This window comes from Ambystoma mexicanum, chromosome 9 (genome assembly GCF_040938575.1).
Source record: "Ambystoma mexicanum isolate Mex_15411 chromosome 9, UKY_AmexF1_1, whole genome shotgun sequence".
NCBI classification, from domain to species: Eukaryota; Metazoa; Chordata; class Amphibia; order Caudata; family Ambystomatidae; genus Ambystoma; species Ambystoma mexicanum.
The window spans coordinates 1,516,828,129-1,516,854,939 of NC_090931.1; the positions used below are offsets into that span (position 1 = coordinate 1,516,828,129).

General features: G+C 50.8%; 1 protein-coding gene across 9 annotated transcripts in view; it reads left to right on the forward strand.

Annotated features, from left to right (window-relative positions):
* LOC138489399 (uncharacterized) overlaps window positions 1-26,811 on the forward strand; it is a 310,533-nt gene that overhangs the window by 70,593 nt on the left and 213,129 nt on the right. For 2 of the 9 annotated variants that reach the window (XM_069617122.1, XM_069617124.1), the window contains exon 1: window positions 4,270-4,333. The exons of the other annotated variants lie outside the window; for them this stretch is intronic. The gene's annotated coding sequence lies outside the window, so the exon portion shown is untranslated. Of the gene's footprint in view, window positions 1-4,269; window positions 4,334-26,811 lie in introns of those variants that run through there. 9 annotated transcript variants of the gene reach the window in all.

Consider the following 26,811-nt stretch of genomic DNA (forward strand, 5'->3'; position numbering starts at 1 on the left):
AGCCTAACTTCCTCCCGAAGGTAGTCTCGGAGTTTCACATCACTCAGAAGATTATATTACCTTCTTTCTACCCTCCTCCTCATCCGGGGAAGGAGGAAGAGAGACTGCACAGGCTGGACCCTAAGCGAGCCTTGAGCTTTTATATCAGCAGATTGGCTAAGATCAGACAAGCAGACCAACTCTTTGTAGGTTATGCAGGACATAAGTTGGGCCTTCCAATAACAAAACAAACCATCTCCAGATGGATTATTTTAGCCATTCTGGAGTGCTACAAATTGGCAGGAAAGGAGCCTCCTCAAAATCTAAGGGCTCATTCTACCAGGGGTATCGCAACATCCTCAGCCCTTCAAAGAGGGGTGCCAATTCGAGATATATGTGCGGCTGCCACATGGTCGTCCGCACATACATTTACCAAATTCTATAGCCTGGATTCCTCCTCTAGTCAAGAAACTAGATTCGGCAAGGCTGTGTTACACTCTGTCCATTCTGGAAGGGTAACATAACTTTTATTACTCCCGCCTCCAGTCACAATACCACTGCTATGGGAGTCTATCTAAGATAAGGAATACGTCGGAGGACACAATCCCTTCGAAGAACTAGTTACTCTTACCTTGTAACGTTCTTTCGATGGGATGTTCCTCCGACGTATTCCTTATCGACCCTCCCATCCATCCCCGCAGTATGACTTCCTGTGGGTTTGCAGCCTATGCTCCTTCAAGGTGATTAGTCTAATCCAAAAACATTACTGGGGACTACAAAACGGAACTGAGCAACGGACGCTGCGCGCGGCCTTTATAGGCAGGATGACGTCGACGTCGGCACGGAGGCCGTCGAGGGTCATCGACTCGGCGATCATCGACGCGCAGCGCCCTCTGGCGAAAAAATTTTCCGAGGCCAGCAAAGCTGAAGGATTTCTATCTAAGATAAGGAATACGTCGGAGGAACATCCCATCGAAAGAACGTTACAAGGTAAGAGTAACTAGTTCTTCTCAAGGACAGCTCACTGAGAGAGAAAACGGACTAACACCCAGGGCCGTATACCTGACGTGTCCCAACACAATGGTCAGGCAGTCAGGCAATTGCTCATCATTACACACACTTGACTTCCATCACACTTCCCCACACGGATAAAAGGCGGAGCATGAAAGCACACTTGGAGCCAGGCAAAGCACGAGGAAGCAACAGTTCCAAGATGCCAGTTTAATACGGGGAGAAAGACGGCAAGGCTGGAGAGGGTTACAAGGAGTGAAGTGCCCTTGGCCTTTCCTGAGAAAGACCGTTTCATTCCTGAACCCTTGAGAATAAGAAAGAAACCTGCATAGTGTGTCAGAGGTACCCAGGGCTCTCCCATGTCGATAGCCAAGGTGGGGAGGAGTGTTTGCCACCCTGGTACTGTCCTTGGCTCCTACAACAAAGCAGCGCCAGTAAAGTTAGCACAGCCGGTAAGTCAGGGAGACCGATACCAGACCAGTCTGTGTTAGAGCCAAGGTTGCAAGCGCCAACATTGTATGGAGAAATCTGAAGAGAACAGTGTGTGAAGCTTATGTGACGAGCGACGAGAATATAATCAAACAGCAGATGGGTGACTGCATTTTTTAAGCCAAGACCGATACCATAAACGGAGTGGTCCAGCGCTACGTGGGTGCTCATTCGGTCTATCTTAGTTATCCAACTGAGAGGTGGCAAATGTAAAAGGAATTATGAAATTGAAGTGGTCCTGCAACGGGTCAAGCAAAAACCCTGTGCACATTTGAAAATCTTTGATAGTTAAGACTAACTGAAATTGGTCTGAACCCGGCTGAGGGAGACTAATTGTGTAAGAGGAAGGATCTGAGCCCGGCTGAGGGGGTTCCGGGGAGAACTGTGGGTCACCCCGGAAATAATACTTTACGAAAATTGTAAAAGGGGATTTGAGCCCGAAAGAGGGGCATCCAAAGTAACGACCCTTGTGTAAAAGGGATCTGAGGCTGGTTGAGGGGGATCCAGGGTGAACAGTGAATCACTGGAATAGAGTACTTGTAAGAGCAAAATAACGTTTCATTTGTTTTGGTACATCAGGCCCTCTGAATCAAAAGACTTTGATGAGTGAAAGAGACTTGGGCACAGAAAGCCCTGATGCTAGTATTTGAACTGTATCCTAATGCCGAAGAAGCCAAAGATTGTGCTACGCTCGAGTGAACCGCCTTGTCCCGTGCTGAAAACGTGGGTAAGGGAAGCCAATGGCCCGAACATCCTGACATATTATTTTTGTGAACACTTCTTTCTTTTTCATAAACATTACCCCAACACTATTTGTATTTAGAGGTAAGGATTGGCAATAGCTTTTTTAGTATATGCCCTTTTAATTTGACGAGACACCACTAGGACTGCATTATTATTATTTGATGGTCGTAGCTTGCTCCCATCTGTATATTTTGGGTTAGATAGGTGTTTATCATAACCTTATTTTTGGGATTCGATCAAACAGACTATTCTCAAATCAAATCTCACTAATCTTGTTTTATGCAGTGACATGAACCATGTCCTGGACCTTTTTTTAGACAGAAGGAACATTTAAACGAACATTTGGACTAAGTCCTATAAAGCGTTTACGAACTGCTTAACAGAAACAAGCCTTATTGTCACCTGGAGACTTGCCCACCCAGCTGACTTAGAGTACACGTTTCATTCTCATCCCCATGACACTCTCTCACGCCTTGACTACATTTTCACTACCAAATCCCTCACCAATACTATTATAGATTCCCTCATAACCAGTATTGTTATTTGTGACCATGCACCTGTCATTACCTCCTTCGATCTCTCCGATATCAAACCATCTTCCAAATGGAAATTCAATAATAGTCCACTTCAGGACCAACAATTTATTCAGTCATCTATGTCCTTCCAACAACAGTTCTTTGCGGAAAACGTAGATGAAGATACCTCCGTATCCACTGATTGGGATGCTTTTAAAGCTGCCTTAAGAGATCCTATAATGGCCTATTCTAACATGAAAAGGAAGCGATATAAGAAAGACCTTGACGCCTTATATCTCCGACTCACCAATGCTGAAAAACAAAATTATCGCTCCTCTTCAAGTGTAGACCTTTGCACTGTCCTGTTCCTACTTTTCAGATTAATAGAAAACTCACCGAACAAGCCTCAGGAGCGATCTTAAAATATAAATCCAAAATATATTATCTCTAAGTGCAAAAATGACAAATTGGGTTATGCCGCTATTGCTTTAGACGCTGAGAAAGCCTTTGACCGGGGTCATTGGGAATATGTGTTCCAGTCCCTGCATTGGCATGGGTGTGGGGAGGGCTTTATATCTTTAGTCAAAACTCTATATTCTGATCTGAAATCCTCCATTTGCATTCGTTGTCATTCCTCTTTTTTTTCATTTACAAAGACACTAGGCAAGGGTACGCCCTACCTCCCATTTTATATGTATTATCTCTTGAACCCCTTTTGGAACATATTAGAGCTGATAAAAAAACATCCCTTGTATCTGTCAAGACATCCATGAAACCAAGATAGCTGCCTGTGCTGATGATATTCTCATTCTTTTGAAAAACCCTAAACATTACTTGCCCCATTTGTTGGCCAAGTTACACACATTTTCTTCAGTATCTGGGTACAAGTTTATTAGAGATAAATCAGAGTTATTACTTCTCAATTCATTCTGCCTCAAGCAGGAACTGGATGTCTTCCGTTTTAAATGGTGCAACAACTGTTTCAATTACTTGGGCTTACGGTTTGTGTCCTCCGTTAGTTGCACTCTTACTCAATAGACTTAAGCAATTATCCTCTGTCTGGTCTCCTTTATATCTATACTGGTGGGGACGCCTCGATACTCTTATGTTCCACCTGATGCTGGTGAAATCCCTTCCTGGTGCAGACTTGAGAAACTGCTTGTAACGCTGCCTTCCTCACATTAAATTCTTTTTTGAATCCAATAGCTTTCTGCAGGTATGAAGGGTAAATCTGGGATTATTCAGTTATTCATAGTAACTTCTCTGTGAATAGTCTTCTAATTTTTGTGGATTTTAGAATATGCATGCACTTACACGTAATGACAAAAACAACATAGATTTTTTTCTCTTCTCATGTCTTCAATAAAAAGGTTTTTAAAATGTGGTATACTCAGTATCCCTGTGACTATACTCCAATAGCAAAAGTTACATTGATTTTTAGAGGCGCCAAATTTGCTCGTTGCCATAATATTTTTTGTTTCTAATGTCATCAAACATATTTTTCCCACTTGTATTATCTTTTTTTCTCAAACCTAGAAAAATAACCGAAAATAAGTTGATGCTGCTGGGTATCGTTGTTGTGGCTACCATGTTCGGTGAGTCTTAAGAATAATCTGTATGTTGTATTGCATCTCCCCAGACCAGAAAGCACGGCTATGGCTTCTTAGCTTTTTTTTTTATGATTCCCAGTAAAATGCCCCACAGCCAAGCCATTCCACTTTCATCCATACCAACCTCAGTATAATTTACTGGGCTGGCTTAGTTTTATTTTTCCAGAGACACTCTTGCTGGGAGATGCATCTGTTATGTTGGGAAGATAGCTCATCATTTCATCCTCGCAAGGTCGATATATTAAATACCACTATACCTGGGGACAGTAATAACTATTTTTGCTATTACAATGATGAGAAGCGGAAGCAGTTGAACATGATGGACTGTTTAAAAATGTTACATTATTTCGAAAGATTCTTTAGCCTTTTGGAAGGTCTAAATACATTTGATTGGACTAACTTAAAACTATCACTCTATAGGGGCTTAAAAGTAAACATTTGAACATCCCATACATATCGTTATTTAACATAATCCTAAAGTTGCAGAATCAACAGTTGCATTAAACAATGCTTGCAAGCTTTTTTATGTGTAAACAATAGTAGTCGTGTATAACACAAAGAAAAACAGCAATTCTCCAGCATTGGAACTTTCATAGTGTCACATGCTTTGAATATTTCCATCATTAGAAGTGGGACTCCTTGTCAGGAATTTACCGGTAAAGCCCCTCTGGTGACGCACGCATCTCCTCTGGCGTTCGATCACCAGCACCCAAGCAGCATTCTCCGTCAGACAGACATAGCCTTAACCAACATGGCGGTTGGGGAAGGACGTGCAGCCACAATCAAGGTGGCGGCTGCCATTTTCACTTCCTGGCATGCACCTTCCTAATGAGATTGGAGAACGAACGTTTCAGGGTCCTTGACAACAGTGCAATGCACAGCTTTCTTCACATCTCAAACTAAGCTGTGCTGACGCTCCTCTTGTCCAAGTTATCGTCTACTCATGTTTCTCTGGTCCTTGTCTTCTGGGGTCCTGCCTTTCTGCTGCTTTATTCTGATTCCTGCTCCTGTTCAGCTCTTGCAGTCCAACTTCTTTTCCATGCCAGCCTATGCTTTCCTACCTTTGAGCTACTAGGACCACTGCCGATAAGTAAAGGGTTTTATCCCCTTGGAGGCTTTCATTTAGGTTGTCACCTCTGGGGTTATGGGCTGTTCGTTTTCCACTTGCAGTGCTCCCAGTGGTCAAACACTTATAAAGCACATCATCCACCTTGATCAGGGTAACAGACTTAGCTGAACCTTCAGGATCCAGAAACCCAGCATCATGGGGGAACAAAAAGGACTTCAAATTGTATCTAGAATCAAGATGATTGAGGGTGCCCCAAAGGGTCACCAGAAGGGAGTTCCAGAATATTTTGCTGCCTGGACAGAGAACGAGCGCCCCCCCTCATCTTTCTAACCTGAGTTTGGAGGTGGCCAAAGGATTTGCTGAGTCCGAATGAAGCACCCTGGGGGATGTATGCTGTTGCAACTAGCTACCATGAAACCAGGGCCCGCATTATAGAAGGCCCTGTGAATGATACAGAGCGCCTTGAATGTTATGCGTTCCTCCATTTGGAGCCAATGCAAAGCACGGAGGGCTGGAAAAATGTAATCACTGCGACACAATTTTAGCAGTACCTTTGCGGCTGCATTTTGGACTCTCTGAAATCTGCCAATAGATGCTTAAGGCAGAAACAAATGCATTGCATTGCAGAGATGCAATCTGTTTGATATGAATGCGTTTACCAATTGGATCCTCTGTGGGAAAGTAAAATAGCCCAAAGATCACTTTAAAGAACATATGTGGAAAAGCCAGGAGCTAGACACATGAAATTTTGACGTCAAGATGTCTCAACACATCCAGCCAATACCCCCAAACCGCCCGAATTCCTGGCCTTCAAGGAAGCGAAAGGATAAGTGCCTAGGCAAGGGGGCCAGCAATGACGGAGTCAGTTCGCTGTTGAAGTATCTGCTTGATCAGAAGATCCCAGATGAAGCATAACTGAAGACCATAGCAGCATTTCATTTCTTTTGAACTTTGAATTTAAGTCGATTTGAACACATCGCCAAAGGAAACTCTTGCAGGCATGTTCTGATCCTATCCCCTTGAGAACTGCTGCCTCAGCCATATGAAAGATCGATTGTGTGTCATCGGCTTAGATGTAAAATCTGTCACCAAATGAGCTAATGGTCTCATATACAGATTGAACAACAGACTCAGACTCAAGGAAGAGCAATGGGGAATACCGCAGGTCACCAGCTTTATGACCGACTAAAACGGTGGAAGAACCACAGACTGCGTTCTGTCCAACAGGAAGGAGGAAAACCACGCTAAGGCCTTATCTCTAACTTCGCATTCGCTAAGGCGAGAAGGCCGCAGAGAGGTCCATCAAAAGTAGAAACTCCAAGCCTCCTTGGTCGACTAACCATCTCAAGTCATCCATTGCTGAAACTTCTACTCTAACTGGCGATCAGAAGTTGATCAGGCTTCGCGTCACGGTAGTCTGTGCGCTTTTCCTCGGGTGTCCCACCCACCACGCTGCAGGTATTTCTTCTCTCTGTTCCTTCTTGTACCACTTTCTTTTCCGTTGCATACACTGGGGCACCAGCGTGTCCCACTGTGTTTCTCTGAGTCGGCGAAATTTGCAGGCTCTGTGACCTGCCTTGAGTCCACCTTAACACAGTGTAATGATGTCAGGGGGCTTCCTCTGCACATAGCACTCTCCTTCTGCTCTGACTCGTCCAGTTAAATACACGTCTCCGGGTAAAGAGACATCTTCCTTTCTTTTTCCATATATGCTTCTTTTCACATTGACTTCAGTCAGACATAAAGTTACCATATTATTCTTCATAGAAAATAATCCCATATGCATGGCTATGGTAGTTGACTTAGGGAGTTCCTCACAGGAACGGGAGTCCTTGTCCTCAAAGAGGGGAGTCTCTACCGTGAGGTCCCACTTGCCTCAACCCCAAGGGAGGGTCTTGCGGGCGGGCGCAAATCCCTTGCCTCACAGGGGGAGTCTTCCCTTTGGGGAGAAGGGACGAATCTCTGTGATTGCTCATAGAAAGCAAAGAGATGGGTTGGTAATTGGAATAGTGCATAGGGCCTAAAGAGGGCATTTTAATCAACAGAATCACTGCAGCCCTCTTAAGCCGTAATGGAACTAGGTCCAAAAGTAGCTGTTTATCAGCAAACAGAGATCTTGGGTGATCACCGACTGGACATTCTTTAAGATCCTTGCCGGACATGGGTCGTGAATTGAGCCAGATGGTGAACAATTCTCCATCAACTCTAGCACAGAAGGTACAGAGACTGAATCAAAGGTAGCAAACCTTTTTAATGGGGTTTGTATCAAACAGGCAGAGGATGTCCCAGTTTCAGCCATATTGAACTCCTCTAGTATTGTAGTGATTTTCTCCATGAAGAATTGGGCCATCTCTTCATACAAATGTTGTGATGGTGGAATAGGGTTCCTTAGCGCCAGTGGGGAAGAAAGTTCTGACAGTACTTTAAAATATTCTTGTGTGATATTTAGACTGGTAAAAATACGGGTGGAGAAGAAACTCAGTTTTGTTTGAATTTTCTTTTTTATATGCGTGCAATGGAAGTTTTATAAACACATTTTGCCTGGTCATCATAATTTCTCCTCCATGCTCTTTTTAACGTTCTTAATTTGCTTTTTAATGTGCTGTAGAACCACTCTTTCCACTTACTGCCTACTCCCCTTGGTCTTCTCAGATCCCAAGATGATGGAGTATTAGTCGCAGCAATGAGTTTGGCATACAGATTTTAAAAAATCTGCAAAGGGTAATAGGGTGTGGATCCCCGATCAGGATCCCCAAGAAATTGCATTAGACTCTCCAAGATCATATTATCCCACTTATGATGCTTGTACACCCAACTGCCAACCTGTGGGGTAGCCTGATTGATTTCCATTCTAATATAAAAGGGGATGCTTGCATGGTCTGTTCAAGGAAAGAAGATTGAGGGAGCTACTAATACAGAATTAGAATGATCAAAGATACAATCTAAGGTATGGACGGCTTCATGCGTGGGCCCAGACACAAGTTGGATTAGACCTAGTGGAGGGTTCCTATATCATCACCCCTGAACCATGCCATCCTAGGAGTCTTCAACCAGTCACCATGGTTCCAAGGTAGCAGATACATCACAGTTTGACACCCAGCATCTTAATTTGGGATGGATCAAATGCAACAACTCGTTGCAGCTGCTCAGACCCTCATAACTGAGGTCCAAGCTGCAAAGGCAGAAAACGCCACCTTAAGACAAATGGTGACCACTAGGAATCCTCAGCCCCAGACACCCCTACTGGACTGCTTCCATGTGCAAAGTTAGATGGGAATGTGTTAAGATGGATTTCTAGAACCTGGCCTGGTGGACAGATTTTAGGAGGCCACCCTAGTTATAGTGAACAGAGCAACTCTGAGTGGTTAGCCGAAACCCAATCAAGGTATCTGGATACAAGCTTATTAGAGATAAATCAGAGTTATTACTTCTCAATTCATTCTGCCTCAAGCAGGAACTGGATGTCTTCCGTTTTAAATGGTGCAACAACTGTTTCAATTACTTCTCCAGCATGGGGTCTGGCATGGATTCACATGCTCATGAATATTCCCCGTCGTCAGGCTGGGAATCCTCGGTAAAGAAAAAACCAGTATCAGTTTCGTTTCTGATCTGTCTTTCGTAGTAATAACCAATCACTGGTCTCTGCGTCATACTGACCACAGCCAATGACTGCCCTCTACCTAAGCACTGCCTCTGGCAGCCATCTTCAGATTTTTACCGCACGTTCATGTGTTGGGATCCTCGTGCTATTGCTCTCTAGCGTTAGTGCTATTTTTTCGCGCTTTTTCACAAAAACTTCGATTCTTTCGGTCAAAAGAGCCTCAAGCTCCACCGATCCTACATCCGATCAACGGGGACCCGTGTCGGATTCATCTGTGCCCCTCAAGGGTGAAGATTTCGTCGAGCTACGCTTCGGAGGACTCCAGAAGCTTCTCAGGCCCGGTCTCGGAGATGGCCCAGGAGAAGGGAAGCTCGACGCCCGGAAAGCTGTTCAGGGCCTGCCCTGGATGCCAGCTGCAGAACGTCTTCAAGGAGGACGAACACTCTTTCTGCCTTTACTGCCTTCATGGGGACAAGACGCACGTGGAGAAGGACTGTGCGTTTTGCGGCAACATGTCGGAACGGACCATGAAGGACCGCCATCAACGTCTCGCCAGCTGGCTGGAGGGTAAGAGCCCGTCTGGCGAGAAGAAGAAGAAATCTGAGCGGTCTTCTAAGACCTTTGAGGGCGCCCCGGCGACGGGGGCCCAACATAAGGCCAAGCACCGCGAGTCCGCTGGCACCGGGAGCGCCGAACGGTCGGGCTCTACGGGCGCCAGGCAGGGCGCACCCTCCCCGGCACCATCAACCACGAGCCAACGCTCTGGGTCGGGTAAGAGGAAGGCCGAGCACCCGGCGAAGCTCCTGGAGAGACCCCGGTCGAGCTCTAAGGCAGAGGAGGAGCGTGGCAGTGCCCCCTCCCTCAAGGATAAGGCGGTGAGCGCACCTAAGGTGGTGAAGGCCTTGATCCATTCGACCAAGCCCTCTATCGAAACGGTCGCGGCGGCCCTGGCCCAGCCTGTGGAGGCTGCACCAGTGGTGGCGGCCTCGGGGCCCAGAATCTCCCTGCCTCCTCGGAGGGAGTCTTCTTTCGTGCCCATCGATAGGACCCCCGTGAAACCCTCCGTGGGGAAGAAGGGGGGGCAGGGCGTCGGCGTAGATTCGGCCTCAACCTCAGAAGAGGAACTGATCGAGGTCTTAAGCCACGGCCTAGGCGTGGAACAAGACCAGCCCGTCGGAATGGGCCCCGACGCAGGTGACGACGACGACATCGTCGAGGATACCGACGGGGCCCCTGCTCGCCCGTCGGATTCCCCTCTGCCAGCGCCGCAAGACAACTCAGCGGCCATTTTGTTGGCTATACAGTCCTTATGCTCCGAGATAAGGACGAGACTACCGTTACCGACGGAGGAACCTCTCCCGTCGGGGGATCCAGAACCGGGACCTTCTGGTGTTCCCCCTACTAAGAAAAGAAGGATTCATCCACCGCCTCCTTTTCAACCGTCGCGCCCCGTCCAGCCCTCCTCCCCGTCCACCCGAGGGGATGATACGGGGACTGACACGGCAGCGACGGGTACGGACGACGAGGCATACGACGAGGATTTTCCGTCGTCGCCTCCCACCAGGGCTTCTCCGCCCGACGAGATTGGATCGTTCCACTCAATGATCGCCAGGGCATCCGAGCTTTTCCAACTCTGCCCTGAGGAGAAGAAAAAGGAAGGCTTCCTTTACCAACGGCGCGAGACCAAGAGGAAGACGGTCCTCGCAGTGCCTCTGTTGGACGACATTTGGGATGAGGGCCTTTCCCTCCTCAAGAACCCTTCCACGACGCCAGCGAAAAGAGACCGGTACGAGAAAAAGTACCGGGTCCCGGACTCAGCCCCCCTATGCCTCCGGGCGCAGCCTACCCCGGACTCCGTCGTCTCCGCGGCAGCCAGGAAGAAAGCGGGGGGGGGTGCGGCCTCCACGTCGACTTCCCCGCCGGACGGCGAGGGAAAGAAATTGGATGCCATGGGGCGCAGAGTCATCTCGTCGGCGGCGACGACGATTAAAGCGGCCAACGCCTTGGCTATCGTGGCCCGCTACGACAGGGAACTCTGGTACAAGATAGCTCCCCTGCTGGATTTTCTGCCGGACGACAAGAGGGCGGAGGCCCTTGAGATCCTGCAGGAAGGTGAGGTGGCCTCGGACCACGCCATCACCGTGGCGACGGACATCGCCGACACTGGGTTCCGCCAGATGGGCAACGGCGTTTGCCTTCGACGTCGCGGATGGCTCAAGGCTACGGACTTTCGGCAGGACGTCCAGACCAGGGTCCTGGACATGCCCTTCGACGGGAACAACCTGTTTGGGAAGACAGTGGACGATTCCCTTCAGGCCATCAAGGCGGATACTGAGACGGCCCGGGCCCTTGGAGTACTGCAGCAACGGCGGACGCCCTTTCGGAGCGGCGGAGGCAAGGGCGCCTCCAAAGGTTCCGGCGGCGGTTTCGCTTCCTACCGTCAAGCGGCCCGCTCGTCGTCGCAAGAGGCCTACAGAGGACGAGGCAAGTCTGGCGGACCCCGCCGTCGTCGCCAAGGAGGCCAAGGCGGCAAGGCCGCGTCCAAGCAGGATTGAACCGGCCGTGGGGTCGGGCCCCCACCGAAGCACCCCGGTGGGAGGCCGGCTGGCGGGCTTCGTCAGCGTGTGGGAGTCCATCTCCACCGACCGTTGGGTGCTGGACGCCCTGGCCCGGGGCCACGCGCTCGAGTTTCAAAGAAGGTGCCCGCGCGTCCCCCCCGTGGCCAGGAAAGAACTTCACGTCCCTCAACTTCTCCTGGAGGTAAAGGCGATGCTCAGAAAGGGCGCCATCGAACTCGTCCCAAAGAGGCTTCGGGGCTCCGGAGTCTACTCGCGTTACTTCCTCGTGAAGAAGAAGACGGGAGGATGGCGCCCCATCCTGGACCTGCGACGCCTGAACAAGTTCATCAAGGCGCAGAAGTTCCGGATGGTCACCCTCCAGCACGTCCTGGGTCAGCTGGAGGAAGGAGACTTCCTATCGTCGTTGGATTTGGAGGATGCCTACTTCCACATTCCCATCCTAAAGGGGCACCGCAAATTCCTCAGATTCGTGGTCCAAGGGCGTCATTACCAGTTCAAAGCCCTTCCCTTCGGACTGCGGTCGGCACCCAGGGTTTTCACCAAGTGCCTCGCACCGGTGGCGGCGCAGCTGCGCCGCGAGGGGATTCACGTCTACCCCTACCTGGACGACTGGCTCATCCGCGCCAAGACGAGGGAGCTCGCCGTGGTCCACACGGCAAGGACCGTCCAACTCCTCACGGACCTGGGATTCTCCGTGAACTACGCCAAATCCCACCTGGTGCCCGCGCAAGTCGCACTGTTTCTGGGAGCGAGGCTCGACACAGTGTCCCTTCTGGCCTCCCCGTCGGAGGAGAGGACCAGGACCATCCTGGGCAAGGTGCAACGGATGTTGGTGGCCGACGCGGCCAAGGTGAGGTCCATCAAGTCCCTCCTCGGGATGATGTCTTCCTGCATCTACCTCATTCCCATGTGCAGGCTCCGGATGCGCCCGTTGCAAGAGTTCCTGGATGCGCGCTGGATCCAGACGACGGGCAGCTTCGAGGAAAGGATCAAGCTCGACGAGAGTTTCCGACGAGCGATACGGTGGTGGGGCACCCGCGCGCATCTGACGGCGGGCATGGACTTCCAGACCCCAGCCCACCAGGTGACTGTGACCACGGATGCCTCCCTAGAAGGGTGGGGAGCGCACACCGAAAACCTGCACGCAAGGGGACTCTGGCTCCCGACGGAGAAGTCCCTGCATATCAACGTCCTGGAGCTCCGTGCAGTGTTTTGGGCCCTCAGGTCCTTCCTTCCGTCCCTCAAGGGCAAGGTGGTGAGGATCTTCACCGACAACACCACCACCATGTTTTACATCAGGAAACAGGGCGGAACCAGGTCCCCAGCGCTGTCCAAGGAGGCGCAGGACCTGTGGCATTGGGCCGTCGCCCAAGGGATTCTTCTGGTGCCGTTTCATCTGGCAGGGATAAAAAACACCATCGCCGACTCACTCAGCAGGGAGCTGCGCTCGTGCCACGAGTGGGAACTACGGCAGGATCTGGTGGATCGCCTCTTCCGACGGTGGGGCACACCCCAGATCGACCTGTTCGCGACGGCGACGAACACCAAGTGCCGGAGGTTCGCCAGCAGGTTTCCCCAGACGAGGAGCATGGGCGATGCTTTCTCGTTCCCCTGGGAGGGCCTGTTCCTCTACGCGTTCCCTCCCTTGCCTCTGCTAATCCGGCTCGTCAACCAGCTCAAGAGGTCACGGTGCAGGATGATCCTCGTCGCACCTGCGTGGCCGAGGCAGATATGGTTCCCGGACCTTCTGGACTTGTCGGCGTCCCCGCCAATCAAGCTGCCGGCAGACGCGGATCTACTCTCCAGGGAAGGAGGCGCCATCCTCCACCACGACCCGAAGTCGCTGAACTTGCAGGCCTGGCTCCTGCAGCGCTAGAGTTTGGAGGATACGACATACCGGCCGATTGCAGAGAGGTTCTTGCAAAGGCCAGGGCGTCCTCGACTCTTAAATGCTACGGACACAAATGGAAGAGGTTTTCTGTCTGGTGCCACGCACAGAAGATTAACCCTCTACGGATTACGGCTCCCCAAGTGCTGCCGTACCTGCTGACGCTGGCCAAAGCTGGTCTGGCACACGCGTCCATCAAGATTCATCTTGCTGCGATCTCCCGATACACCAGAACCACGGGCCGGACGTCCTTGTGGTCTCATCGTCTGGTGAAAGAGTTCATGAAGGGACTGTTCAGATCGTTCCCGCCGGTGAAGGCTCCGGCCCCGGCGTGGGAGCTCAACGTGGTGCTGACCAAACTTATGGGACCTCCGTTCGAGCCTCTGCACTCGGCCCCGTTGAAGTTTCTATCGTGGAAAACAGCTTTTCTCGTGGCCATCACCTCCGCACGACGAGTGGGAGAGATCCAGGCCCTTTCCTGCAAGGCCCCGTACTTGACTTTCCACGACACGAGGGTAGTGCTCAGGACGCACCCCTCCTTCATGCCCAAGGTACCGTCGGACTTTCATCTCAACGAACCCTTGGTGTTACCTGTGTTCTTCCCGTCGCCTTCGTCGCCGGCTGAGAGGACTTTGCACTCGCTGGATGTAGCTAGAGCGCTGAAGTTCTACGTGGACCGCACGAAAGGTTTTCGGAAGACGTCACAACTCTTTGTGAACTTTGGACCTGTCAATCAGGGGAAGGCTCTCTCGAAGGCTTCCATCTCCAGATGGCTCTCCGGCTGTATCATGTACTGTCACCGGTTGGCAAACCGACCGCTGCCTGGCCGTCCGAGAGCCCATTCCACCAGAGCGATCGCAGCTACCACGGCGTTCCTATCTGGTGTGCCCCTGCTGGACATATGCAGGGCTGCTACGTGGAGGTCGACGCACACCTTCACGAAATTCTACTGCGTCGACCGGGATTCCAGGGAGGAGTCCAGGGTCGGCCAAGCAGTGCTGCGCAACCTGTTCGCCTGAGGTGAGCCTGGTGAGGAGGTAAGATGCTTAATGTTGAGTTGATGTGATGCTTAATGTTGAGCCTTTGCCACCTCCCGTGGTTGTGCATGTGTGTACTGCTATGTATTCTTTATTCATGAGCATGTGAATCCATGCCAGACCCCATGCTGGAGAAGGAACAAGTTACTTACCTGTAACTGTTGTTCTCCAGCATGGGTCTGGCATGGATTCACATGCGAACCCTCCCGCCTACCCCTCTGCGGCTCTTCACTTGGTCATACTGCCACTTCACGTGCTTCCAAATCTGAAGATGGCTGCCAGAGGCGGTGCTTAGGTAGAGGGCAGTCATTGGCTGTGGTCAGTATGACGCAGAGACCAGTGATTGGTTATTACTACGAAAGACAGATCAGAAACGAAACTGATACTGGTTTTTTCTTTACTGAGGATTCCCAGCCTGACGACGGGGAATATTCATGAGCATGTGAATCCATGCCAGACCCATGCTGGAGAACAACAGTTACAGGTAAGTAACTTGTTCCTTAGGCTTACGGTTTGCGTCCTCCGTTAGTTGCACTCTTAAATTGAATATTGATTTCTTACTCAATAGACTTAAGCAATTATCCTCTGTCTGGTCTCCTTTATATCTATACTGGTGGGGACGCCTCGATACTCTTAAGTTCCACCTGATGCTGGTGAAATCCCTTCCTGGTGCAGACTTGAGAAACAATTTGTTTTCCCTGGTGAAATTGTCATGTTCTATATTTTTGGCCACTCTGGAGCAACGAAACTATGAAAGCCTCAAGATATACCCTAAGAATCTTCCTTTCCCAGCAATGAAATCCCCGTCCCGTGAACTATCACCATATTTGTGGCACAACAGGTCCATCATTATCAACGACAGAGCATTGTATCATAAGTAGTGGCTTATCAAGGGTATCAGATTCATTTATCAGATTGTACAACACACTCTATTACATCATTTCAAGATCTCAGACGTTCCTTCTCCTTACCAGTTTCCGATTTCACCTTTTACAATAAGTTGACAGCCTACAAACGCACACAAGCAATTTTCTCACACCTGATACCTCCAGGTTACAACTATTGGCTATGGCCTCTGATGTCAGAGCTGCCAATTTTTATAAATTGCTTGCTAATGTTGACTCTCCTAATATTAGGTGGCTGGTTCAATCCCAATGGGAGACGTTTTGTAATCAAGTCTTTGATGACAATACATAGGTTGAATTATGGGCTAGGATCAGGTGCATCTCCACCTCTGCCAATGTTACAGAAAATATTCTTTTTTATGGACAGAGCCTTTATTACCCCTCAAAAATTGACAAAATCTAAAAGGGAATGTGGTGGAAACTGTTGGTCATGTGGGGATACCCCTGGTACTTATAAGCACATGTTTTATGACTGTCCTTATGTTTTTAAGATGTGGCAGGAAATTTGGAAATTCTTGAAAGCTATTTTTAAAGTTGACATCCCTCTTACTTTTGCTAATGTTTTCCTTGGTAGTATGGGCTATCCCACAAGGTGGATCACTCCCATCCTCCATATTATCTGGCATATTTATTGCCACTGCCATCAAGCTTATCACTGCAAACAAGAAGCATTTTCAAAAATGTCTTTTAAAGGTTGGTGGAACAATATTTGCTATTTACACAGAATTGTACCTGATTGATACTGTACTCAAGTACATTATGAAATGGGATCTATTTATCAACTACTTCGATTTTTATAGTATGACCGCTCATGAATTAACTTCTCCTAGTCTAACGTTCACCAATTTCAAGCAATGTTTAGCATTTGTTGCATGTATCCATATTAATTAATGGTGCCCTCCTTCCCTACCCCCTTCTTATTGTATCCTGTCTGTCTCTTGTTTGTCCCCCAGTGAGTCCTAGGATCAATTATTTTCTTCTCGCTACACTAGTCATATATCAGTGAACGCTCATTTTATTTTCTCTACAGATTGATTTTGTATTTCCAAATACTCTTGTTCTTAGGCACTAGTCTAACTTCATTTTTATTAGCGGTATGTTAGTTTGACCTCATATTTTGCTGCCTATTTTTTTTTTTAACAATTTTATTTATTTATTCAGGCAGTCAGATTGGATGCAGTACATATATCTATAAGTATCGCAATAGTTCAATACATACATTGATTTTAAATGGGCATATAAGCAAACAGGCGTATCTATATATTATTAGACTGTGCCTTGTCCAAGTATGCATGCAGGGGGCCCCATATATTCATGGATCTATTGGTTGTATTGATGGTACCAATGAAGCCCTCCTGCCTCTCGTTAACATATATCAGCTCCTTGAGCCATTCTGTTGCTGATGGTGCTATCCTGGATTTCCATTTCAACAAAATACATTTTTCCGCTACTATACACCTTACATTAAACAGTTTGCGTATTTTGGCTGAGGCTTTACCAATATCTCCCAGCAAGTATTGGGGGGACTGGGGGGGGCAGAGTTGGGGGTATTCTAGTAATCTGGTATATTATTCCCGCTATTTAAGTATTTTCAGGCAGGACCAGAACATATGAATTGAGTCGTCGGCGCCCCCGCTGCCACATTTCATGCACCTATCATCACCATCTGGGAAAAATCGGGCTACCCTGGCAGGAGTATACTGCAATTGGTTTAATACCTTGAATTGAATCTGACGCAGGCGTGCGTTAAGTGCCACTTCTCTTGTCCATAAACAGTATCTATGCCATTTAGTATTGTCAATGTCAGTGGCTAGGGCTTTTTCTCATTTAGCTTTCAACGTATTTTTCAATGGCTGGGCTGACTGTACCCCATTGTATAGTTTTGACACCAGTCCCTGCTGTGGGTTCTCCTGTATCACCATCTCCACACACTCGCATGATTCGGATTCCAGGCGAAACGACGCCCCTTTACTTTGTGCCGCTGGTCTCATACGGTAATACTGTAACAATTTGACAGGGTTATTGCCCAGTTTTGCAGTGAATTCCTCCTGCGTAAGTAACCTCCTTTTGGAAAATATGCCTCCCAGTGTCGTCATCCTCTCAGGGTCCCAGGCTGTCTGTATGTCGGGGTCATATTTAGGGGGGACCCCAGGGCAGCACCAGATCCCAATCCTTTTGCTATATGGTATCGTTGTAGCCAGCTGCCCAGATAGTCGGGCCCATGCGTTGACTGTTGTACGCACCGCTTGAAATGTGCAGGTATCCATTTTTTGGTCCTCAAGTATTACTGATTTCAGATCTGTCAGGGCTATGCTGTATATTTCAAGGCTTAGGTGTAACGGCCTGGGGTAGTCGCGTACCAGCGTCCTGCGTATTGTGCCTGAGCCACTAAGTAACATAGTTCAAAATTCAGTGCCGCCAGCACGCCCCCTCTCATATAATTCAGTCAACCTCCCTGGCAAGATTGGAATTTCAACATAATAATATAGGAGTTTTGGGAGAGACCACCATTTTCAACAGGGATATTCTGCTATAAAGGGACATCGGAAATTTGGCCCACAATGCCAGTTTGACTGTTAGGCCATTTAACTATGTTTCGGGATTATCTTCAGGGTTCGTTGTGTCCGTGACACTTTGACGCCCAGGTATTTAAAGGCAGTTTGGGGCCCATCGGAACCCTTTGAGATCCCTTGGCGGCACAGTTACATCCGTCAGAGGGAATAGCTCAGACTTAGAAGTGTTAATCTCATAACCCGAGTGGCTTGTGAATCTGGCAACCTCCTCCATGATTGGGCCTAGGCTTTGCTCTGGATTTCGTATGTACAGTAAATTATCATCTACATATAGTGATATGATTTGTGGGGGTCCAGCTATGTGTATTCCCTGTGCGCGTGTTTATCTGTGATTAGTCGCGACGGAGGCTCTATCGTTAGCGCAAACAGTAGTGGCGAACAGGGGCAGCCCTGGCGCGTACCCCAGGCTAATAGGAACACCTGGGACATTATGGCATTTGTGCGGACTCTGGCTATCGGGTTTGTATATAACAGTCTCACGTATTCGATGAAGTGTTGGCCCAGCCTGAAGTGTTTGAGCACCCGAAATAAGTATATCCATGTTACTGAATCAAAGGCCTTTTCGGCATCTAATGATGCTGCCACTGCCTGGGCCTGTGGGTTTATTTGTGCTAAAATGCCAAAGAGCCTTCTCAGGTTGAGGGCCGTTGATCTCGTGGGAATACAGTCTGATTGGTCTGGGTGCACTAAATAGGTAATGTGTGGTAATAGTCTGTTTGCAAGTACTTGTGCAAAGATCTTGGCATGGATGTTGATTCAAGATAATGGTCGTTATGAAGCTACCTCGCCCGGTGGTCTACCAGGCTTAGGGAGAACTGATATTACGGCCTTGGTAAGCGTGGGTGGGAATTGCCCTGCTCTCAGAGACTCCTCCCATACCCTGAGTAAGCATGGTGCTAATACGCTGCAGTAAGTCTTATATAGCTCTATGCCCAGACTGTCGGGTCCGGGGGCTTTGCCAGACGAGAGTGACATTATGGTTTCCGAAATCTCGTCATAGGAGATCGGGGCATCTAATGCTTCAGCTTTCGACCAGGGAAAGTCGGCAGTGCATTACTATCTAAATAGATGTCAACCACTTATTCAGTGCAAATGTCTGCGTTTGCATACAGCGTTTTATAATATCGCATACATTCTTCATTTATTGCAGCGTTGGATGTGCAAAACTCTCCCCTACCCCTTCGATTCCAGTGATGGGCTTCACCCCTCTCTCCCCTCTGATTATACTAGCTAAGTATCTTCCCGGTTGGTCCTCTTTGCCATAGCTCTGGGCCTGAGTGAGCTTTGTCATGTATTGTACCTAGCAATCAGCCAATTCCCGGAACTTCGACAAATTATCCTTAATTACCCCTAGCTGTGTCTCATTAGCATTTACGCTGTAATCGTTCTCTAGTCTGCGTAGTTCCTGTTCAGTCTCTGCTAATTACGATCTAATGGCCTTGAGTGTTCCAGACGTGGTTGAAATAAGCATACCGCGCAGCCAGGCCTTAAAGGTTTCCCACACTGTGGCATAACTGGAGACCGAGTTGTCATTAACCTCAAAAAACCCTTCTATTTTTTCGTGCTGGCTCTCCACTAACGTGTTGTCTAACAGGATGTTTCGCGACATAGTCCAGAGCGGGTGGGGGCGAGGTGGATCGATAAGCTCTAGCGATATCGCCACCGGGGAGTGGACTGATAGGGAACGGGGTAGGATTTTGCTCAAGCGTAGGCGCGAAGCCCATGTAGACGAGAGTAGCTAATAGTCGATCCATGAAGCAGCATCTTGAACTGTTGAATAGTATGTATGTTCAGTCGACCTAGGGTGTTCCTCTTTCCACACATCTATCAATCCTAATTGTTTCATCGCTTGTTTAATCATTTTGGCCACAGCTGTAGGGGCACATTGTGTGATAGTTGTCCGGTCTTTATGTAAATCTAGGATTGTGTTGAAGTCCCCCCCACCCCCCAATATGATGGGGCCTTCTGCCATCTTTTTTAGTCTCCCTATAATCTGGCCATAGAATCCCGGGTCATCTCTGTTTGGTCCATACGTGTTTACTAATATGACTTTTTCGCCTGCCAGTACCCCCATTATTATGATGTGACGTCTCTCTGGGTCTGTTATTATCGCTTCCTGTTGAAAGCTTAAAGAGTGGTGTATTAGTATGAGTACCCCTCTGGCCTGCGAGGAGTGTGTTGTGTAAAGCTACATTGCTCTGCCTCTACTGCCTGCGTGATCCATGAGGTGACAAACCTTACCCAACGTTAGCATACAGCATTTCCCCTCGGAATACGACTATCGCGCTATAGTGTACAGACTTGAATACCTACTTCTGAATGCCTCCATGCGACCATCTTACCACGCACTGCTGTTTCATGCCTTATTGAATTAGCCTAATGCACCCTATTGGATTTGTTTTATGGGACTAGCCTACCTCACATTGGTGACTATGCTTTTTGGGACTAGCCTACTGAATGTGCCCGGAGCCTATCGCACTGCCCAGCAACTGCGCCTGCCACTCTGTGGCCAGTGATTGCTGCGACTCCCCCTACCGATATATATATATATATAGTATATCCTCCCTCACTCCTATTATGTTTGATGGTCCTCCCCATCACCTATGACTTTATGCATGTATATTACGTACTGTTCTCTGCGCACGCACAAACACATCTCATGCCATGGCTGTGCCGGACCCCTATGCCTCCACGGTATTAGCCCACTGTATCTTCCATTAATTTGCCCATTGTGCCTGACAGTACCAGCCCACTGTGCCTATTTCTGAACTAGCCTGTGTAGCCCTGTTGTAGCCTACTGTGCCTATTTTTGAACTAGCCTGTGTAACCTTTTTTTAGCCCACTGTGCCTATTTTTGAACTAGCCTGTGTAGCCTATTGCAGCCCACTGTGCCTACTTTGAACTAGCCTATTCTCCACAATTGAACCAACCTACTGTACCTACACTGTACATTGTGACTAAACTGTACTAGCAAATTTTCCCTACTCCAGCTAGCTCATTGGGCCTAGCCAACTGTCCCTGATTGTACTAGCCCACTGTGCAACAACAAAACTCCAGTAAACCCCGGACCCAAACAGTTTGTTCATGGCAAACCTTTACATAACCACTCTTACCTTGACGGTACTTTTTACCTACTCCACCCCAACAACACAACCCTCCCCCCTACGAATCCACTACCTCAATCACCCCAACCTCAACGTCTCACATACACCAGAACTATCGGGTATGTCGATACTAAACAAATCAACCAGCCAAACTGCTCCATCAGTCCATTAGAATGGATCCGCCGTTTTGCTGCTCCTCCCACAACCTGGAACCCATGCCCAGGGAAGGACAGAAACCTAAGACTTGGCCCCCGGTTCTTACCCCCCAGGTCTCCCATCAAAAAACACCCCCCCCATTCTCATCATAACCAAGTTCAAGCCAGCCCTTCGCAAATCTTGGTCAACACCAATAAAAGCCCCCATCAGCATAATTGAACACCCTTTGATCAAAGGTGCTCTCATCAATGCCCATTCACTGGTTGCCCATGTGCTGGACATCGCAGACCTCATATCCGCTAACAACCTGCATTTCTCCAGCATGGGGTCTGGCATGGATTCACATGCTCATGAATATTCCCCGTCGTCAGGCTGGGAATCCTCGGTAAAGAAAAAACCAGTATCAGTTTCGTTTCTGATCTGTCTTTCGTAGTAATAACCAATCACTGGTCTCTGCGTCATACTGACCACAGCCAATGACTGCCCTCTACCTAAGCACCGCCTCTGGCAGCCATCTTCAGATTTTTACCGCACGTTCATGTGTTGGGATCCTCGTGCTATTGCTCTCGAGCGTTAGTGCTATTTTTTCGCGTTTTTTCACAAAAAACTTAGATTCTTTCGGTCAAAAGAGCCTCAAGCTCCACCGATCCTACATCCGATCAACGGGGACCCGTGTCGGATTCGTCTGCGCCCCTCAAGGGTGAAGATTTCGTCGAGCTACACTTCGGAGGACTCCAGAAGCTTCTCAGGCCCGGTCTCGGAGATGGCCCAGGAGAAGGGAAGCTCGACGCCCGGAAAGCTGTTCAGGGTCTGCCCTGGATGCCAGCTGCAGAACGTCTTTAAGGAGGACGAACACTCTTTCTGCCTTTATTGCCTTCATGAGGACAAGACGCACGTGGAGAAGGACTGCGTTTTGCGGCAACATGTCGGAACGGACCATGAAGGACCGTCATCAACGTCTCGCCAACTGGCTGGAGGGTAAGAGCCCGTCTGGCGAGAAGAAGAAGAAACCCGAGCGGTCTTCTAAGACCTTTGAGGGCGCCCCGGCGACGGGGGCCCAACATAAGGCTAAGCACCGCGAGTCCGCTGGCACCGGGAGCGCCGAACGGTCGGGCTCTACGGGCGCCAGGCAGGGCGCACCCTCCCCGGCACCATCAACCACGAGCCAACGCTCTGGGTCGGGTAAGAGGAAGGCCGAGCACCCGGCGAAACTCCTGGAGAGGCCCCGGTCGAGCTCTAAGGCAGAGGAGTGTGGCAGTGCCCCCTCCCTCAAGGATAAGGCGGTGAGCGCACCTAAGGTGGTGAAGGCCTTGATCCGTCCAAGCCCTCTATCGAGACGGTCGCGGCGGCCCTGGCTCAGCCTGTGGAGGCTGCGCCAGTGGTAGCGACCTCGGGGCCCAGAATCTCCCTGCCTCCTCGGAGGGAGTCTTCTTTTGTGCCCATCGATAGGACCCCCGTGAAACCCCCCGTGGGGAAGAAGGGGGGGCAGGGCGTCGTCGTAGATTCGGCCTCAACCTCAGAAGAGGAGCTGATCGAGGTCTTAAGCCACGGCCTAGGCGTGGAAGAAGGCCTACCCGTCGGAATGGACCCCGACGCAGGTGACGACGACGACATCGTCGAGGATACCGATGGGTCCCCTGCTCGCCCGTCTGATTCCCCTCTGCCAGCCCCGCAAGACAACGCGGCAGCCATTTTGTTGGCCATACAGTCCTTATGCTCCGAGATAAGGACGAGACTACCGTTACCGACGGAAGAACCTTTCCCGTCGGGGGATCCAGAACCGGGACCTTCTGGTGTTCCCCCTGCCAAGAAAAGAAGGATTCATCCACCACCTCCTTTTCAACCGTCGCGCCCCGTCCAGCCCTCTCCCCCGTCCACCCGAGGGGATGATACGGGGACTGACACGGCAGCGACGGGTACGGACGACGAGGCATACGACGAGGATATTCCGTCGTCGCCTCCCGCCAGGGCTTCTCCGCCCGACGAGATCGGATCTTTCCACTCCATGATCTCCAGGGCTTCCGAGCTTTTCCAACTCTGCCCTGAGGAGAAGAAAAAGGAAGGCTTCCTTTATCAGCGGCGCGAGGCCAAGAGGAAGACGGTCCTCGCGGTGCCTCTGTTGGACGACATTTGGGATGAGGGCCTTTCCCTCCTCAAGAACCCTTCCACGACGCCAGCTAGAAGAGACCGGTACGAGAAGAAGTACCGGGTCCCGGACACGGCCCCCCTGTGCCTCCGGGCACAGCCTACCCCGGATTCCGTCGTCTCCGCGGCAGCCAGGAAGAAAGCGGGGGGGGGTGTGCGGCCTCCACATCGACTTCCCCGCCGGACGGCGAGGGAAAGAAATTGGATGTTATGGGACGTAGAGTCATCTCGTCGGCAGCGACGACGATTAAAGCGGCCAACGCCTTGGCTATCGTGGCTCGCTACGACAGGGAGCTCTGGTACAACATCACCGTGGCGACTGACATCGCCGACACTGGTTTCCGCCAGTTGGGCAACGGCGTTTGCCTTAGACGTCGTGGATGGCTCAAAGCTACGGATTTCCGGCAGGACGTCCAGACCAGAGTCCTGGACATGCCCTTCGACGGGAACAACCTGTTTGGGAAGACAGTGGACGATTCCCTTCAGGCCATCAAGGCGGATACTGAGACGGCCAGGGCCCTCGGAGTCCTGCAGCAACGTCGGACGCCCTTTCGGAGCAGCGGAGGCAAGGGCGCCTCCAGAGGTTCCGGCGGCGGTTTCGCTTCCTACCGTCAAGCGGCACGCTCGTCGTCGCAAGAGGCCTACAGAGGACGAGGCAAGTCTAGCGGACCCCGCCGTCGTCGCCCAGGAGGTCAAGGCGGCAAGGCCGCGTCCAAGCAGGATTGAACCGGCTGTGGGTTCGGGCCCCCGCCGGAGCACCCCGGTGGGAGGCCGGCTGTCGGGCTTCGTCAGCGTGTGGGAGTCCATCTCCACCGACCGTTGGGTTCTGGACGCCCTGGCCCGGGGTCACGCGCTCGAATTTCAAAGAAGGTGCCCGCGTGTCCCCCCCGTGGCCAGGAAAGAACTTCACGTCCCCCATCCTAGACCTCCGACGTCTGAACAAGTTCATCAAGGCGCAGAAGTTCCGGATGGTCACCCTCCAGCACGTCCTGGGCCAGCTGGAGGAAGGGGATTTCCTGTCGTCGTTGGATTTGGAGGATGCCTACTTCCACATTCCCATCCTAAAGGGGCACCGAAAATTCCTCAGGTTCGTGGTCCAAGGGCGTCATTACCAGTTCAGAGCCCTCCCCTTCGGACTACGGTCGGCACCCAGGGTATTCACCAAGTGCCTCGCACCGGTGGCGGCGCAGCTGCGCCGCGAGGGGATCCACGTCTACCCCTACCTGGACGACTGGCTCATCCGCGCCAAGACGAGGGAACTCGCCGTGGTTCACACGGCAAGGACCGTCCAACTCCTCACGGACCTGGGATGCTTCGTGAACTACGCCAAATCCCACCTGGTGCCCGCGCAAGTCGCACTGTTTCTCGGAGCGAGGCTCGACACAGTGTCCCTTCTGGCCTCCCCGTCGGAGGAGAGGACCAGGACCATCTTGGGCAAGGTGCAACGGATGTTGGTGGCCGACGCGGCCAAAGTGAGGTCCATCAAGTCCCTCCTCGGGATGATGTCTTCCTGCATCTACCTCATTCCCATGTGCAGGCTCCGGATGCGCCCGTTGCAAGAATTCCTGGATGCGCGCTGGATCCAGACGACGGGCAGCTTCGAGGAAAGGATCAAGCTCGACGAGAACTTCCGACGAGCGATACGGTGGTGGGGCACCCGCGCGCATCTGACGGCGGGCATGGACTTCCAGACCCCAGCCCACCAGGAGACTGTGACTACGGATGCCTCCCTGGAAGGGTGGGGAGCGCACACCGAAAATCTGCACGCAAAGGGACTCTGGCTCCCGACGGAGAAGTCCCTGCATATCAACGTCCTGGAGCTCCGTGCAGTGTTTTGGGCCCTCAGGTCTTTCCTTCCGTCCCTCAAGGGCAAGGTGGTGAGGATCTTCACCGACAACACCACCACCATGTTTTACATCAGGAAACAGGGCGGAACCAGGTCCCCAGCGCTGTCCAAGGAGGCGCAGGACCTGTGGCATTGGGCCGTCGCCCAAAGGATTTTTCTGGTGCCGTTTCATCTGGCAGGGATAAAAAACACCATCGCCGACTCACTCAGCAGGGAGCTGCGCTCGTGCCACGAGTGGGAACTACGGCAGGATCTGGTGGATCGTCTCTTCCGACGGTGGGGCACACCCCAGATCGACTTGTTCGCGACGGCGACGAACACCAAGTGCCGGAGGTTCGCCAGCAGGTTTCCCCAGACGAGGAGCATGGGCGATGCTTTCTCGTTCCCCTGGGAGGGCCTGTTCCTCTACGCGTTCCCTCCCTTGCCTCTGCTAATCCGGCTAGTCAACCTGCTCAAGAAGTCACGGTGCAGGATGATCCTCGTCGCACCCTCGTGGCCGAGGCAGATATGGTTCCCGGACCTTCTGGACTTGTCAGCGTCCCCGCCGATCAAACTGCCGGCGGACGCGGATCTACTCTCCAGGGAAGGAGGCGCCATCCTCCACCACGACCCGAAGTCGCTGAACTTGCAGGCCTGGCTCCTGCAGCGCTAGAGTTTGGAGGATACGACATACCGGCCGACTGCAGAGAGATTCTTGCAAAGGCCAGGGCGTCCTCGACTCTTAAATGCTACGGACACAAATGGAAGAGGTTCTCTGTCTGGTGCCACGCACAGAAGATTAACCCTCTACGGATTACGGCTCCTCAAGTACTGCCGTACCTGCTGACGCTGGCCAAAGCTGGCCTGGCACACGCGTCCATCAAGATTCATCTTGCTGCGATCTCCAGATACACCAGAACCACGGGACGGACGTCCTTGTGGTCTCATCGCCTGGTGAAAGAGTTCATGAAGGGACTATTCAGATCGTTCCCGCCGGTGAAGGCTCCGGCCCCGGCGTGGGAGCTCAACGTGGTGCTGACCAAGCTCATGGGACCTCCGTTCGAGCCTCTGCACTCGGCTCCGTTGAAGTTTCTATCGTGGAAAACTGCTTTTCTTGTGGCCATCACCTCCGCACGACGAGTGGGAGAGATCCAGGCCCTTTCCTGCAAGGCCCCGTACTTGACTTTCCACGACACGAGGGTAGTGCTCAGGACGCACCCCTCCTTCATGCCCAAGGTACCGTCGGACTTCCATCTCAACGAACCCTTGGTGTTGCCTGTATTCTTCCCGTCGCCTTCGTCGCCGGCTGAGAGGACTTTGCACTCGCTGGATGTAGCTAGAGCGCTGAAGTTCTACGTGGACCGCACGAAGTGTTTTCGGAAGACGTCACAACTCTTTGTGAACTTTGGACCTGTCAATCAGGGGAAGGCTCTCTCGAAGGCTTCCATTTCCAGATGGCTCTCCGGCTGTATCATGTACTGTCATCGGTTGGCAAACCGACCGCTGCCCGGCCGTCCGAGAGCCCATTCCACCAGAGCGATCGCAGCTACCACGGCGTTCCTTTCTGGTGTGCCCCTGCTG